Source organism: Sparus aurata, chromosome 17 (genome assembly GCF_900880675.1).
Source record: "Sparus aurata chromosome 17, fSpaAur1.1, whole genome shotgun sequence".
Lineage (NCBI taxonomy): Eukaryota > Metazoa > Chordata > Actinopteri > Spariformes > Sparidae > Sparus > Sparus aurata.
In genome coordinates, this window is record NC_044203.1 from 22,469,413 (window position 1) to 22,483,039 (window position 13,627).

The window sequence follows — 13,627 nt, forward strand, 5'->3', positions numbered from 1 at the left end:
AACAGAATGATAATCAGATACGTTCAAAAGAAAGATCAGCAGATTACGCAGTAATCAAAAAATGCTGAGAGCAAAACGTTTTCTGCTCCAAAAGACAGAGTAGAAAGTTTCATTTGAAACATTTTAAATTACGTTTAGAAAAAGCACACCATTTATCTTCATCCAGTACATCAACTATGTGGTCAAGTTGGTTTTATTGACACTTAAATGGGATAATGGACGATAACCACGTCTCCTCATTTTCCTGCTGATTTAATGTTTCAAAGAAACACCATCATCATTTTTATTTGGAAAAAAGACGCATCATCATCCCCGAGGAAGATGATCCAGGCAGTGAATCATCTGTCACATTAATATCATCTGAAAGGTGAACTGAGAGATTAAAGTTATGACTGTCTGGCAAAACTCAACAAACCATATTCTGGAAACCATAAGTCGGCTTTTCCAAGAATCACTGACTCACTTCAGGCTGACATCAAGCTCCAGACGTTTTTGTCAAATTTTTTAAAAAAGTCAAAACACCCCCTCTAATTATTATTAACCTGAGGCCATTATTCTTCACTCTTCTGACTGCTGTCATTGTTAAAATCCAAACCACAAGTAAAAAGATTAGTATGTCTGAAAAACTGATATAAGGTTTAGATAAAGGCCTCTCTGTTCGTGTATCTTCACCTTGAGGCTGATGAAGCAACGGCACAGTTTTACTCAAAGATGTGAAAAGCCCAATTTTGAAATACAAATTGAGTAAAAGAGCCAAAGTACTCAGCGTTCAGTAAAAAGGAATTCATACAAAACTTTTCTGCGTACACTGCAGTATCCAAGGTGACCACATGGTGCCGCTGTTCAGTCAGAGCTCTGCTGAGTGGAGGTGCTGCTCCCTAATGCCCCTGCCTTGTAATCCTTTATCTGAATACATAAATCCATTAAAGCCACAATGGCCATTGTGTAACTGGAGTCATCGGGATTAAACATGCTGATTTAATTCACCGGGTTATGATATAACTGTTTATTTGCAGCGTGTCCAATCAGAATCAGTATTCCTTTATTGTTCCATAAATGGGGAAATCTGTTTGCCACAGCTGCCAAAGGACAGTATTCTTTAAAAAACAATAACAATAGTAAAAAATAAACTATATAATTAAAAGGTAAGAAATAGAATTGAATAGAATAACTCCTACATACATATGAACATAATATTGTACAAAATTAACATGTAAACAGGTGAATTCATAGAGAGCACTTGCAGTGTGGCTCCCCAAAGGTGGGAATGTAGCTGTTGAGAATGAGGACGTGCTCTCTCACATACCAGCACTGAGAAATTATGCAATAACCATCCATCCGAGACTTAAACTAATGACTGTTCAAACTCAGGGTCTTCCACTCACAATCTTCAGGGCTGCAGCATTCATTTATCACAATGCGTCGGGCTGAGGCGAAGAATTTCCACCTTCTCTGATTGTGTTTGTTTAACTGAGAAAACAGTGTTACGCTCAAGCAGGCTTGTAAATACGAAGCCATTTATAAAAGGCTTGTTCAGCTGATATCTAACTTTTTTTTTACTGACATAAGAATGAACTGTCTCCCCTGCACGGCTAACCTTATCAAAAGGGTGCTGTGAATTTTAACACCAGTGCAAAAATTCAGACCCTCGCGTCAGATTACCTTTAGTCACAGTTTTTGGTGCCCCAAAAAGTTGTCATCCTAATTGTAATTCAAGTGTTGTGGTGCAAAAACCATCCCCGCAAAGCTTCCATTATAGCTGTATATTAAAGGTGCAATATGTACAAATAGGCCACCTGTCGAATTTAGAGTAACCGCTAAATTCTGCTGCTGCCAGTAGCTATTTAGCTCAGTCAGCCATGCAGTTAGCAGTCCGCATCATGAGTTCAGAGCGTCATCTTGTATCTCAGGCCACATGTCCTAACGGTTATGGTGACTCTTTACCCACCATAGTATTTTCTGGAACACAAAACATTGCAACACACCTGAAACCAGGTCAAACGCGGCAACAAGTATAACATTTTCAGACAATCAAATGAGTTGTAAACAGACAAACAGCGCTAACAGATTTACTCCTCCTCAAACCGCAGCGAGCACACCCATAATGATGCTAATAATGACCCTGGGAAATGTGGGTAAGCACATCGAGTATGAGATCGTTAGGTCGAAGCTGAACCGGGAAGACGGCTGGCGGACGCTGTAGTCTGTGTTCTTTTTAGAACCGCGTTCGTTTAGCCTGAAGGTTTGTTTACAATCTGTTTACACTCTTGCTTGTTGCGCCCTAAGGTATATTTGGGTGTGTTACCACAGTCTGACGACTCAGCGATTACTTGGTGGGTTATGTGTTTTCAGAACCAGTGGGACTCATCTCCCGAGCAACAAAAATAAGCCGAGTAAATACAGACAGGGCTGGGATGGTTACTCTAAATGTGTTCCATGATACAGTTGCTAATTACCTGTTAATTAAATGTAGTCTGTAACGTAATCCAGGTATCACAATATTAAAGGCACCGTGTGTAGTTTTGGAGAGGAAACTTAACTCAGAATTTTGATATCTGCATTATTTATGTGGTAATGATACAAACTCAGAAATGTATATTTTTTTTCCAGAACTGAGTAAACTAGCTGTTCTCATAGGAAAATAAGGTCCAGAACACAGTTTGAAGCTAGAGAGGTGGCAGGGTCCGCCACATATAAACAAAGTAAAACAGTATAAAACTATGTTGTACTTTAAGGTCAGTTTGTTTATTCGGTTTATTCAGTCACGAAAACAAAGAGAGATTGTTTATTAAGTTTTTTAAGGTCGAAAAATCTGTCCTTTAAAGTAATGTAACTTGTTGAATTTCTCTTACTTTTTGGATTGCTTCATTGCAAAACATATGCAAATACAGACAAGAGAAATTTGAATATGAACAAGTTTATTTTTGAATATAATCTTAACCAGAGTGTCATCCTTAAGGGCGCACTTATGAACGGTAACAGACTACCTATTGTTGGTTTAATATTGTAATCCTATAAATAATCTCATGCATCTGTAATCTAATCACACCTTTTTTCTGTAACTTTACAAGAACAGGTTACCTTTTTTCTGTGTCCTGATTCCACAATTCCACAACATGCATTCTGTCACTCCCAAACCGTTGTTACCTTTAACATTTCGTCTTGACATTTTCAAAAACACACACTTCCATCTGCATCACATGAGACACAGAAACAGACAGACCACAACTCATATGAAACAGATGCTCCCCTGGTGTCGACCCACGCCCTGCGCCCCTGCTCCCTTAGTCACGTCCGCGTGGCGATGAGCCCCGCGGCTTGCGCAGCGACGAGGCAAGGGGAAGCCCTCCTCCTTGGCTTATGGCTCCTGCTGAAAAAAAACCTGATCCTCCCCACGGGAAGCCATCTTTCTCTCTGCATGTTGATTCCGTCAATAAGCCTCAAATAGCGTGTGCTATTTAGCCCGAGGCATTGCACTGACTCAACAGTCAATATGTACAGTATACACATGTGTATGTGGTGGGCATGTAACACTGAAGGGGCCATAGAGGGTAAAGCTTGCTGAGTCACTGACGAGATAGATTTCCTCCCTGCGGACCAGCAAACACATCACCCTGACTTATCCAAAGTGGACACTTTGAACCGTATCCGACGCTTTAATGAGATGTTGTGACAGTGTTGAATCTTACACATTTCTCTCTTTACATCTTCCGTCTTCGTCTCCATTTGTACACTTTTCCCTCGCCCCCCATTCCTCAGCCCTCACATGGATGCAACGTGCCTGGCCCCATCACAACTTTGCGCCGCCTGCTCTGCCATCTCTCCGTGTTTCTCATCCTCCCTCCGAGCGGCTGCTCTGATGCTGTCAGTCGCCCTCAGATTTATGCTTTTGGTGTTAGTCACTGACTGGCTTTCCTCTCGTCCTCTCATCACATGTCCCCCTCCTCTCTAAGTTTAGCTCTAATCCTCTATTTCTGAGACAGCATCTGCACAGCCCCAACAGATGGGAGGGTTATATTTACCCAGTCTCTCTGTTTCGCACAAGCATCCATACAATAGTCTAACACTGCAGCAACATTTTGATACACTCTGGACATGAGAGTCATTAATAAAACTCTCGGGACTATGGAGGAAATATGTAAATTGAAAGGGTAATTTGATCCTTCACTCATCCTTGTAAGACATTAGGTGAACATACGCTTTATGATGCACCACCACCACAACCCAGGGGTGGTATATCATTGCTCCATGATTAGAGCTGTGTGTGATTGTGTGTACCTTGAGTGGTATTGTGGGCATTAATGTGTTTGCACTCCCATATCTTGGAGCCAGACTTGAGGTCAGAGGACGTATCGGAGAGACTTAATGGCTTTGGATCTAATTGATTAATCAAAGCGGAGGAGCTGGATGGTGTAACTGCACCTCTTACCACCCATGGCCTCTTTTCTTATCCCCTAATCACCAGATTATCTGTCGGATATCCGCGGTGAAGACCTCTGGTCTTGGTCATGGAGTTTTTGTATTTCTGACGACGACGAGAACAAATTGTTCCGTCTGTTTAGGTAACACCTGTCAGGTGGAGCCCACAATACACTGCCCTGTCTGTGACGTAAGACCCCTGTGTCTCCTCTTGTCAGTTTGTCATGTGACTGACAGCCGATGCCGTTACCAAACAATAGAAATGTCCCTCATGTCTTTAAAAAGTGCAGTCTGGAATCCCAATTTGTAAACAAAAGAGTCAGTCTACGACCAAAATTCTCCTGCATCCAAACCAATTGAAAGGTCTTTCATTACAAACGCTAACATCAGATAAAATCTAAAACTAAACCAAAGTTATTATTTTTGACCATAATAATAATTTAAAAAATCCCAACTTGAGGTCAACTGTTTGTTTTTTTCAACCATATTACATAAGCTCTATCAAAGTTAGCAGGTGAACCTTGAGCCAAAGTACAATTTTCATGGTCAAGAGTGAACTTTCATGCTGAAGTTATTGTTATCTGCTGCTTTTAAAGGCTATGTTTTCAAACTAACGTCGCTGTTGCACTTTTGTAAGAGAGGCACTGAGACGATGGATTCAAGTCCTTTGGAGTCCCTCGCGGAGAAAGCCACGGCGCAGCAGCATGGAACAACTTAAACAAATCAACTTCAGACTTGTAAAGGCACCTGAGGGAGACGGGGAACTTACAGTCATCATGTTACAGTCCACCCACATATGGTCAATAAAAAAGTAGTTAATACACGTAGATTGCATTTTAAGCCCTCTTGTTAATCTGCCATCTCTCCCCCCCCCCCCCCCACACAGATTACTAATAAACAGGCTGCTGTCTGGGTCTGGGACTGAGGCACCATTTTATCCAGATGAGGAACTATGACTGACAGACTTCATGAGAATTATCAGATAGTGACAAAAGGTCAAGAACATCGTAATTTCTACCTCTTTGAGTTGTTTTTTATCTTCTCAGAAACAAGTTCTGTTGAAAATTGTGTACCTGACATGGCTTTTGCACAAAAAGTACAATTAATACATTAAAGTCTTTAAGATGGCACCTATTCACCGCCATAAAACAATCCAGAATATGTTAATATGATGTGTATTTTTTATTTCACAAGTTTAAAGCAACATTATGTGAAAAGACTTTCTGAGAGTAACATCGCTGTCGTAAGACAGATCCCAGGTTCTAAGACGTAACGTAGGTGCTAACTGCAAACAAAAGTCATTACGTCATGACAGTGTTGTGTGTTGGAGTAAACATGTATGTAACGCTGTGATCCTACCCTCTCACTGAAGCAACATAGTGCAGAAAGTGATGGGGGACAGTGTACCATCAAAATGATTTTGAAGCTGTTACTTTAAGATAGAAATGTTACATAATGTTGCTTTAAGTCAAACGCTTCGATTGCATATGCAAAATCAAGTGTCAACGACAAGTGAGAGCTCTAAATGATAAATACTGAAAAATACTGTGCATGGTTGGCAAAGGAGATGGCAAAGTTCCTGATTGCTGAGCTGCACTGTCAACTTCTCAAAGTTCATCTGATTTGTCTAAGGACATGTAAAAACCCCACACATGACACTGGCACCGCTTACTGACATGTGTGGTGACACGTATGTGACGAGCTTGTCTGAATCACATCAGTCGTCAGAAAGCGTGACACACTTGCCTGCACGTCCACACATGTCAGCATATTAACAAACAAACATTGATGCAGACACATACACACACACGGGGCAGGGGGCTGCCATCAGGTTGGACATATGTGTTATTTGTTCACGTGTCACAGATGTCTTCGCACACGCAGGCCACGTGAACACATACTGTACAACCACCTGCAGCACCCAAGTGGGACCGCTGCTCCACGATTCATGCATACATTAATTCACTCATGCCGCATGTTTACTTCACAGCTTAAAGGTCAGGTCAGGATGGGAGACACGATCGTCTGATAAATAACTAGGAGCAGATGCTCGTCAGCATGATGACAACTTGACAGATATGCGCTCGTTCGGTTAAATGTGGCAATTTCCATGCAGATTTTTCTGGCGTGTTAAATTACAACGTTGCTCAGATTTACATTCTGCACTCCCCTGCAGTTTCACAGATGGATAGTTAGAATGATTCTAAACCCCCGAAACCATATTTTAGGTGTCAAATTCTGCACTGCTATTGACCTGAAAGATGTTTTTAATACATTTTTAATTTCAGAATACAGCAGCTGTAGGTCGTGTAGCGGAGTGGAGTCATTCGGTCCAATGCGACAAGTGATCATGATGGAAAAGAGTACCCAGAGTGTTCAAAGAAACTTTTTGACCACTGCTGCAGCAAAATGTATTTTCCCTTTTAGGAATTGAAACCATCACCTGTCAGAAAAGTGGATTTGAAAAGTTATGACCCTTTCTGATCCTTTGATAACGTTGATGAAAACATGTCACAGCTTGAACCCATTGTAATCCAACCTGATTACAGCTGATCTTCACCACTAAATGAGGCAAACTAATGTTAAAGGACTGGTTGGACGTTTTGGGACACGTGTTTATTAACTTTCTTGCGAAAAAATTGCCAAAAAATACAATTGTCGTGTCTGTGCATTAACAATAGAGCTAATCGATTACTTAAGCATCAGCACTGGCAGTGTTAACAGGTAACTTATTATATTATATGTCAATTTAATCACATAGAGTTTCTCCTCATGATTTTATTATGTTTTATTATTTTACCGTTTATTCCACAACTTGTCATTTCTACGCTTCGTACGACGTGTGAATCAAACACACAAGATAAAACTTGTTCATTAGTCAGCTGTAGAGGTGAAAGTAGGTGTATCTTTTAACTTTGGAGAGAGGTAGACCAGCTTATTTGCCCTTCCTTCTGCTCTTTATGCTAGACTAAATAAATCCAGCCCGGCTTTGGTGAATCCTATTTCCCAAAATGTTGAACACCTCCTCTAAAGCATCCACCTTTTAACCCTCGAGGTCAGTGTTTAAGACTAAAAGTCACGTTTTGGGTGGTGGATGACTCAAAGCCAGTGTAAGTTTTTCTCTCAATGAATTGCCGTGAATGCACGTGCACTTTTGAAAGAATTAAACTGTCCATGTCACATCGATTCATTCGAAAATGAGGAGCATAATATAAAAGGCTTACTGTAATGCTCTACTTTTTGTTCTGCTAAGTTGAGCTCTGAATCGGCGGGGTGCAGACGAGTAGAAGATAGACTTTAGTCGTGGGTGGTGGGCCATGGGGCATATGGTGCATCATCTAGCCGTTTTGTCCCTAGATTTCCTCTTAATCTCTCGTGTGTCTCATTTCCACTCTGTCTACTTTTCTGTCCTGCGTAATGCAGCCGTCCTTTTTCTGTGTGTTGTTTTTTTTACTCTTCCATTTCAACTTTTTATCCACACAAGTCCCTCAAATGCCCCACGACTTTGAAACAAACAGCTGAGCCGTCTGGCCAACACACACACACACACACACACACACACACAAGCTGATGAGCACGACTGAAGCTGTGAGCACGTTGCAACTTGCTGGGTGCTGCTTTGGCCAAATAGAGGAATTAATGAGGAAAAAAAATAACAGGCTGTCCTAGCGGGACACAGTGACAATGTGAATGTGTGTTACAGAATCAGATCTCAGACTGCAGAGACACACTGACTAATGTGGGTTGTGTAATATAGTACATCTCTAAAAGTAGTTCAAACTGCATTGAAGATCAAATCTTTTTAATTACTGTGGGTTTTAATTTGCAGCAACTCCATGCTGAGGTTCTTAAAGGTGCAGTAGCAACACATTCCCTATGGGGGTGAAACGAACCATTGATCCGGATAGGCATAGGGATTCAATGATAAACGGTCAAATGTGATCGGTACGCAGTGAAAGCATCTATCCATCCGATCATTTTTAAGAATTGCATTCATTTTGAAATTGCCCCTACCATGTCCGTATCACCTTTTCCACCCAGGCCCTTCCCCTTCATGAAAATTCAAACAGTGTTAATGCAAGCAGCTGAGAAAAAGACATGGAGGATATTTTACTCCCATCTCGGAAATACATCAGCAGCGTCAACAGACTCACTCAGTGTCTCACTCAGTGGTCGGCTAAGCTGTTGCTCTCACTGCAGCGATATAAACTGCTCTGTTTCAACAATAATCTGAGGCTGAAAAATGATACACTCATTCAACCTTGATGTTCGGTTTGAAGATGCAGTGACTTAAACCAGCAATGAGTAAAGAAACGTTTAAATAATACTGAATAAGCTAAAACTAGAGGAAATGTCCACTAGACAGTAGACTAGAATTTATCCATTGTAAAATGTTCTAGGCTTGAGCTTAAAATAGTGTCTTGTAAAAAAAATTGTTGTTTTGTGTCATGACAGTTGATTATTAGCCATATTTTACAGACCAAATCACAATGTTTGTTTCCAACCACTTTGTAGTAGAAAACCCTTGCATCACGCATTAGCTTGTGTCACTGTCCTTCTAATGATATTTCAGTGAATACATTAAATTCATCATCATTCGTCTTGTGATGATGATGAAAATGATAATAATAATAATGATACATTTATTTTATATAGCGCTTTTCAGGTACTCAAAGACGCTTCACAGGTTAAAACAGAGGTATAAAAACAACACACGTAAAATAGAAAGAAAAGAAACAGATTATACATTAAAAGCCATTGGTGATGATGTCACAGATTGATTTGACGTATCTCCAAAATGCCAATCAACAGCCAACTGGAAGGAACTGTTGTGGTTTCAAAGATGTCATAGTTACTTGGTCTGTACGTTTAAGAAATGTTCTTGTTGTTAAGCCATATTGTATTTGTGTGAGTAAAGTCAGTTTAAAGTAAGTTTTACTGCACATGACCGCTTCTAATAATGTACAGATGGCATCGATCGTCAGCCCCAGAATTGCATCTGATCAAAATTGTATCCAGGTAGGCTTTGTGAGGTAGCTGAATATGAACACCAACAGCCGATTAAAGCATCTGAATGTGACGACCTTGGAAAGTGAAAATAATCAACCAACATAATCAACTATATAACTTCAGAATCGCACACTGCACCTTTAAAGCCTTCCCCACAGTGTTCTACATTGATCTCAATCTTAAGTGATTAGGTCACCTGAAACCTTGACCTTTGGATTCATCGTCTGGTTGGAATTATTCTTATCTGACCAGCAATGACTTCACTCTGTATGTCACATTGGAAAATACCTGTATCAACGCGTGTCTCTGAGTATGAGAGTGAACTGAGAATCAATCACTGAACACTTGTGTTTTGTGTTAATTGCATGCTGTCAAATTGCCACTGTAATGTGATTTTAAATGAACCCCAGGTCCTGGGAGTTAATTAAAAAACGTTATCAGTTTCTGCAGCAAGGAGCGATTTCATTTTTTTTTTCTTCTATCACTCTCCTGCATTCACTCTTAATTCAATCCTGCGAGTTTAAGATTCACAGAGAGGCTTGTTTGTCATTTTGCCAGCCGTTTGTCATTTTCTCCCTCAGCTCTCCTCTTCGTCTGTCTGCTATCCTTTATTTGTCACTTAGCGTCTCTTGAAATCTATATTTTATTGCATCATTTCGTGTTTTTCCGAATGCCTTGGGTAGCAGCAGTGATGGAAAAATCAGCCTTCTGGTTGAGCCTCACTGTTTCACACACTAACACACACTCAGACACTGATTACTAAACAACTCTGGGGCTGTCACCTGCATCCTGTTGTCGTAGGTTACAAGGCATAATAGGTTACAGACAGGAACCGACAACCAAGATGTGTCACTTCATGGGTACACGTGTGCTTACGTGTGTTTGTTTGCTTAATTGCACGTGTATTTTGTAAGCACATGGTGTCGGAGGGGGATGGAGGGACACATCCTCCCTTGGCCCCGATGCTCTGAACAGACACAGCAGTGGCCTAAGCCTTTTAAAATGAGTGTATCATCCCGTGCCCCCTGGAACACAAATAACCTCTCTCATTTAGTCAAGACATGCGCTAAACCTCGCCCTCATCTTCTTATCTCGTGCAATTACGAATCAACATCGGCCAAATGTTGCAGGAGCGGGATGTGGAGTCTCTCAAAGCTGTTCTTTCTTCGTGTCCCGGACGGCCCCTTTACCAAGTAACCCCGAGTCAACTCTCAAGTTTTTACATTTCAAAATCTTCTTAGGATTTTGCGGTTTTATCTTGAGCTGCATCGCACATAATCTGTGCCCATTGTGCCTTCTGAAATAAGGTTGTGTTAGCCGGGTCAAGAAAAGGCAAGCGAGGATAAATGCCAGATGTTAGAAAACCCCAAATTTCCAGAATGTTTTTTCGAGGGATTGAGTTATTTTGTTCAACTTACAGAGATTTTAAACGCGTTTTCCTTTAATGATCTGCATTAATCCGCTGACATGTCTACGCAAGTCGCCTCTTCGTGATGGCCCGTCGTTGAAGCTTATGGTTCATTATATTCCAGTAGTTTCATAATCCCGCCTGTGGGCTTTTTCGCTGCTCTACTCTGATCTGCCCCGGTCCCTGACCTGTATATCAATCACATACCAGAAAAAAAAAAACCCCAATGATTTAATAATGACAATGAGAAGTGGAGCATTGTGAACATTGTATAACAAATGTGCTGTTATTATTGTGATAAATCTCTGTACATGTGACCTCTATAGCCACAGTCTGCTTTCAGGTCACAGCATTCCATAATATGGCTTGAGCTGAACCCTATCTAGTTGGTCTCATTAAAACAATGCTGTAGTATTGTAGTGCCACTAACCCCGAGGTCGAATGTAATACAGACGTTATTTCTGCAGAAACGTGTCCTAATGAACTGCACATCATACCCATTATCTAATGCATGGATGTGTTTCCCTAATGTTCTTCCGCCTGCATGATCTGTCAAGCATAACCCCCGGTTTTGATCTTGTGTTTCTGGGCAAGGCCTCGTGTCCCTCGGCGCACAACCCGCTTCGCATCTTATCCTAACCTTCGCTCATTAAATCTGTGTGAAAGGTTCACCGCATTCATTGTTGTAACTGTGCGTTTTGACAGCGACATCAGCTGCGAGTCTTCTTTTTTCCAAGCGCTCCATTCGCGATGTTTTGGTCTCCCCTACGAGCCGATCACGCTCGTAACTCAAAACGCTCGCTAAGCGCCACATCAATTTTCTGTCTGTGATTTTCATCGTCATATTTTCTCTCCTATTGTGTCGTTTGCTGTGGATCAAAAGATGAACTTCTGCTGATGCCTTTGTTTCTGTTCCGGGGCTTTAGGGAGCTGCTTTGATGCCAGTCACAAATGAAATACAACAGTCTTTGTGCTCGAGTGAAAAGCATTTGTCTGCCATGTTACCACTGGTGTAAGGATTGTACAACCGCTGCAATCTCACAATTAAACATAAATGATGCTCGCGTCTCCTCCATGAGTAATGACACATATGTACAGCCGCTTTACAAATCGCAGAAACCATCACAGAAGTACTTTCACCAGCAGACGTATGTTCCATGCTAGTATCTGAGGCAATTCTTAGTAATATTTCTCATCTTCAACTGCTGAGATCGACTTTCATAGCCTCCAAAAGGCAGCAGCTGAAGGACAGGTCTTCACTGCCTTCCTGCAACCTCTGAGTTCTTTGCACAGTTATGTTCACCCTGCCTTGTGTCAGCCTTCTAGCACCAGGCTCTTTCAAAAAAGAAACTTACACACTGACCCTAAAACACCTGCCACTCCACCCATTACACATAGACCCAGGACTGCTATGAACAACATGTTGATGGTGCTGAACTTCCTCTGTTCTCTCCACAAAATATGCTTCAGTTATGCAAACTGGATAATTACGTTGGATTGACGGCTTATGCAATCGTTTAAAGTGGTTAATCAGCTTATTACATCAGTTCTGTCAGTTGTGCACATTAATTTAAACAAAGCCATTAGAAAAAAATGCATCCCTTTTTAATTAGGAACATTACATAAGTCACAGACAGTGTGCAAAATGATGGAATCTGATTTCACTGGTTACAGTGTCAGCCATGGTCTCCAACTAAAACCCTGATGATGTGCATCATTATACTCTGGAAAAACATGGCGATAAATATTTCAGTGTTTCAAGAAATGTGATTTCACCTTTCAGATGTTATGATCTGCCCTCAGGGGTGTACAGTGTGAGGATGTATATTTATGTTTTGGGCTCCATATTTTCACATTATTAAATAAAGTCTTGCTCGTTGAGCTGCCAGTTTATAAAATACACAACCACAGTCGAATATAGACGAACGAAACAACCCTGCAAAAAGATCATAATCTTTGTGAGGCATAATGCTTTTGTTGATAATGTGTCGGTGACGTTGATTCATTGTATTTTTATTTTTAGCCGCTCACGCAGCTTGACTCTGTAGATGGAAATGTTGGTCTGTCATTAGGACTGCTTTTGTGCAGACTGAAAAATCGCCACAACTGTCAGACAGATCGCATTAAATTTAGTGCAGACATCCATGGCTCCCAGAATATGCCCCCACTGTTGATGATCTCTTCCCCAGAACCACCATGAGGTTGGCATATCCGGGTTTTAGTGAGTTATCTTGACAGCTATTGACTCGGTTGCCATGAATTTTTTAACATTAGTCTCCCCTCAGGATGAGATGTAGCAGACTTAACTCGTCATCTAACCCCATTATCAGGTCAACATGTCAAGTAGTCCAAAAATGTAGTTAAAGGAGACATATTACGCTCAGGTTCATAATTTTATTTTGGGTTAGTACTAGAATATGTTTACACGCTGCTGTCCAGTGCTGCAGCTTTGTACTCCCCCTCTTTCTGAAACGCTCTGTTTAAGCTCCTGTCTCTTCCCAGTCTCGTCTGATTGGTCAGCTCACACACGCCTGATGCAGCACCCATTACAGCAACAGAGCAGCTGTCCTAAATCAATTCTTGAGTGCCAAATTAGCATAAATTACACAAATGTGTTTCAGATAAAATGTTCCTTTTGTTGCAACTTTAAGTTTGTTAAGGTTTAGTTTCGTATTTCTCCATTAACACAACGTTGTGCTCTGGTTAGGTTAACACACAGTCATGGTTTGGCTTAAAACACTTGATTTTGGTGGAATGATCACAGATGTGAATTGTGAATTGTAATTCCTG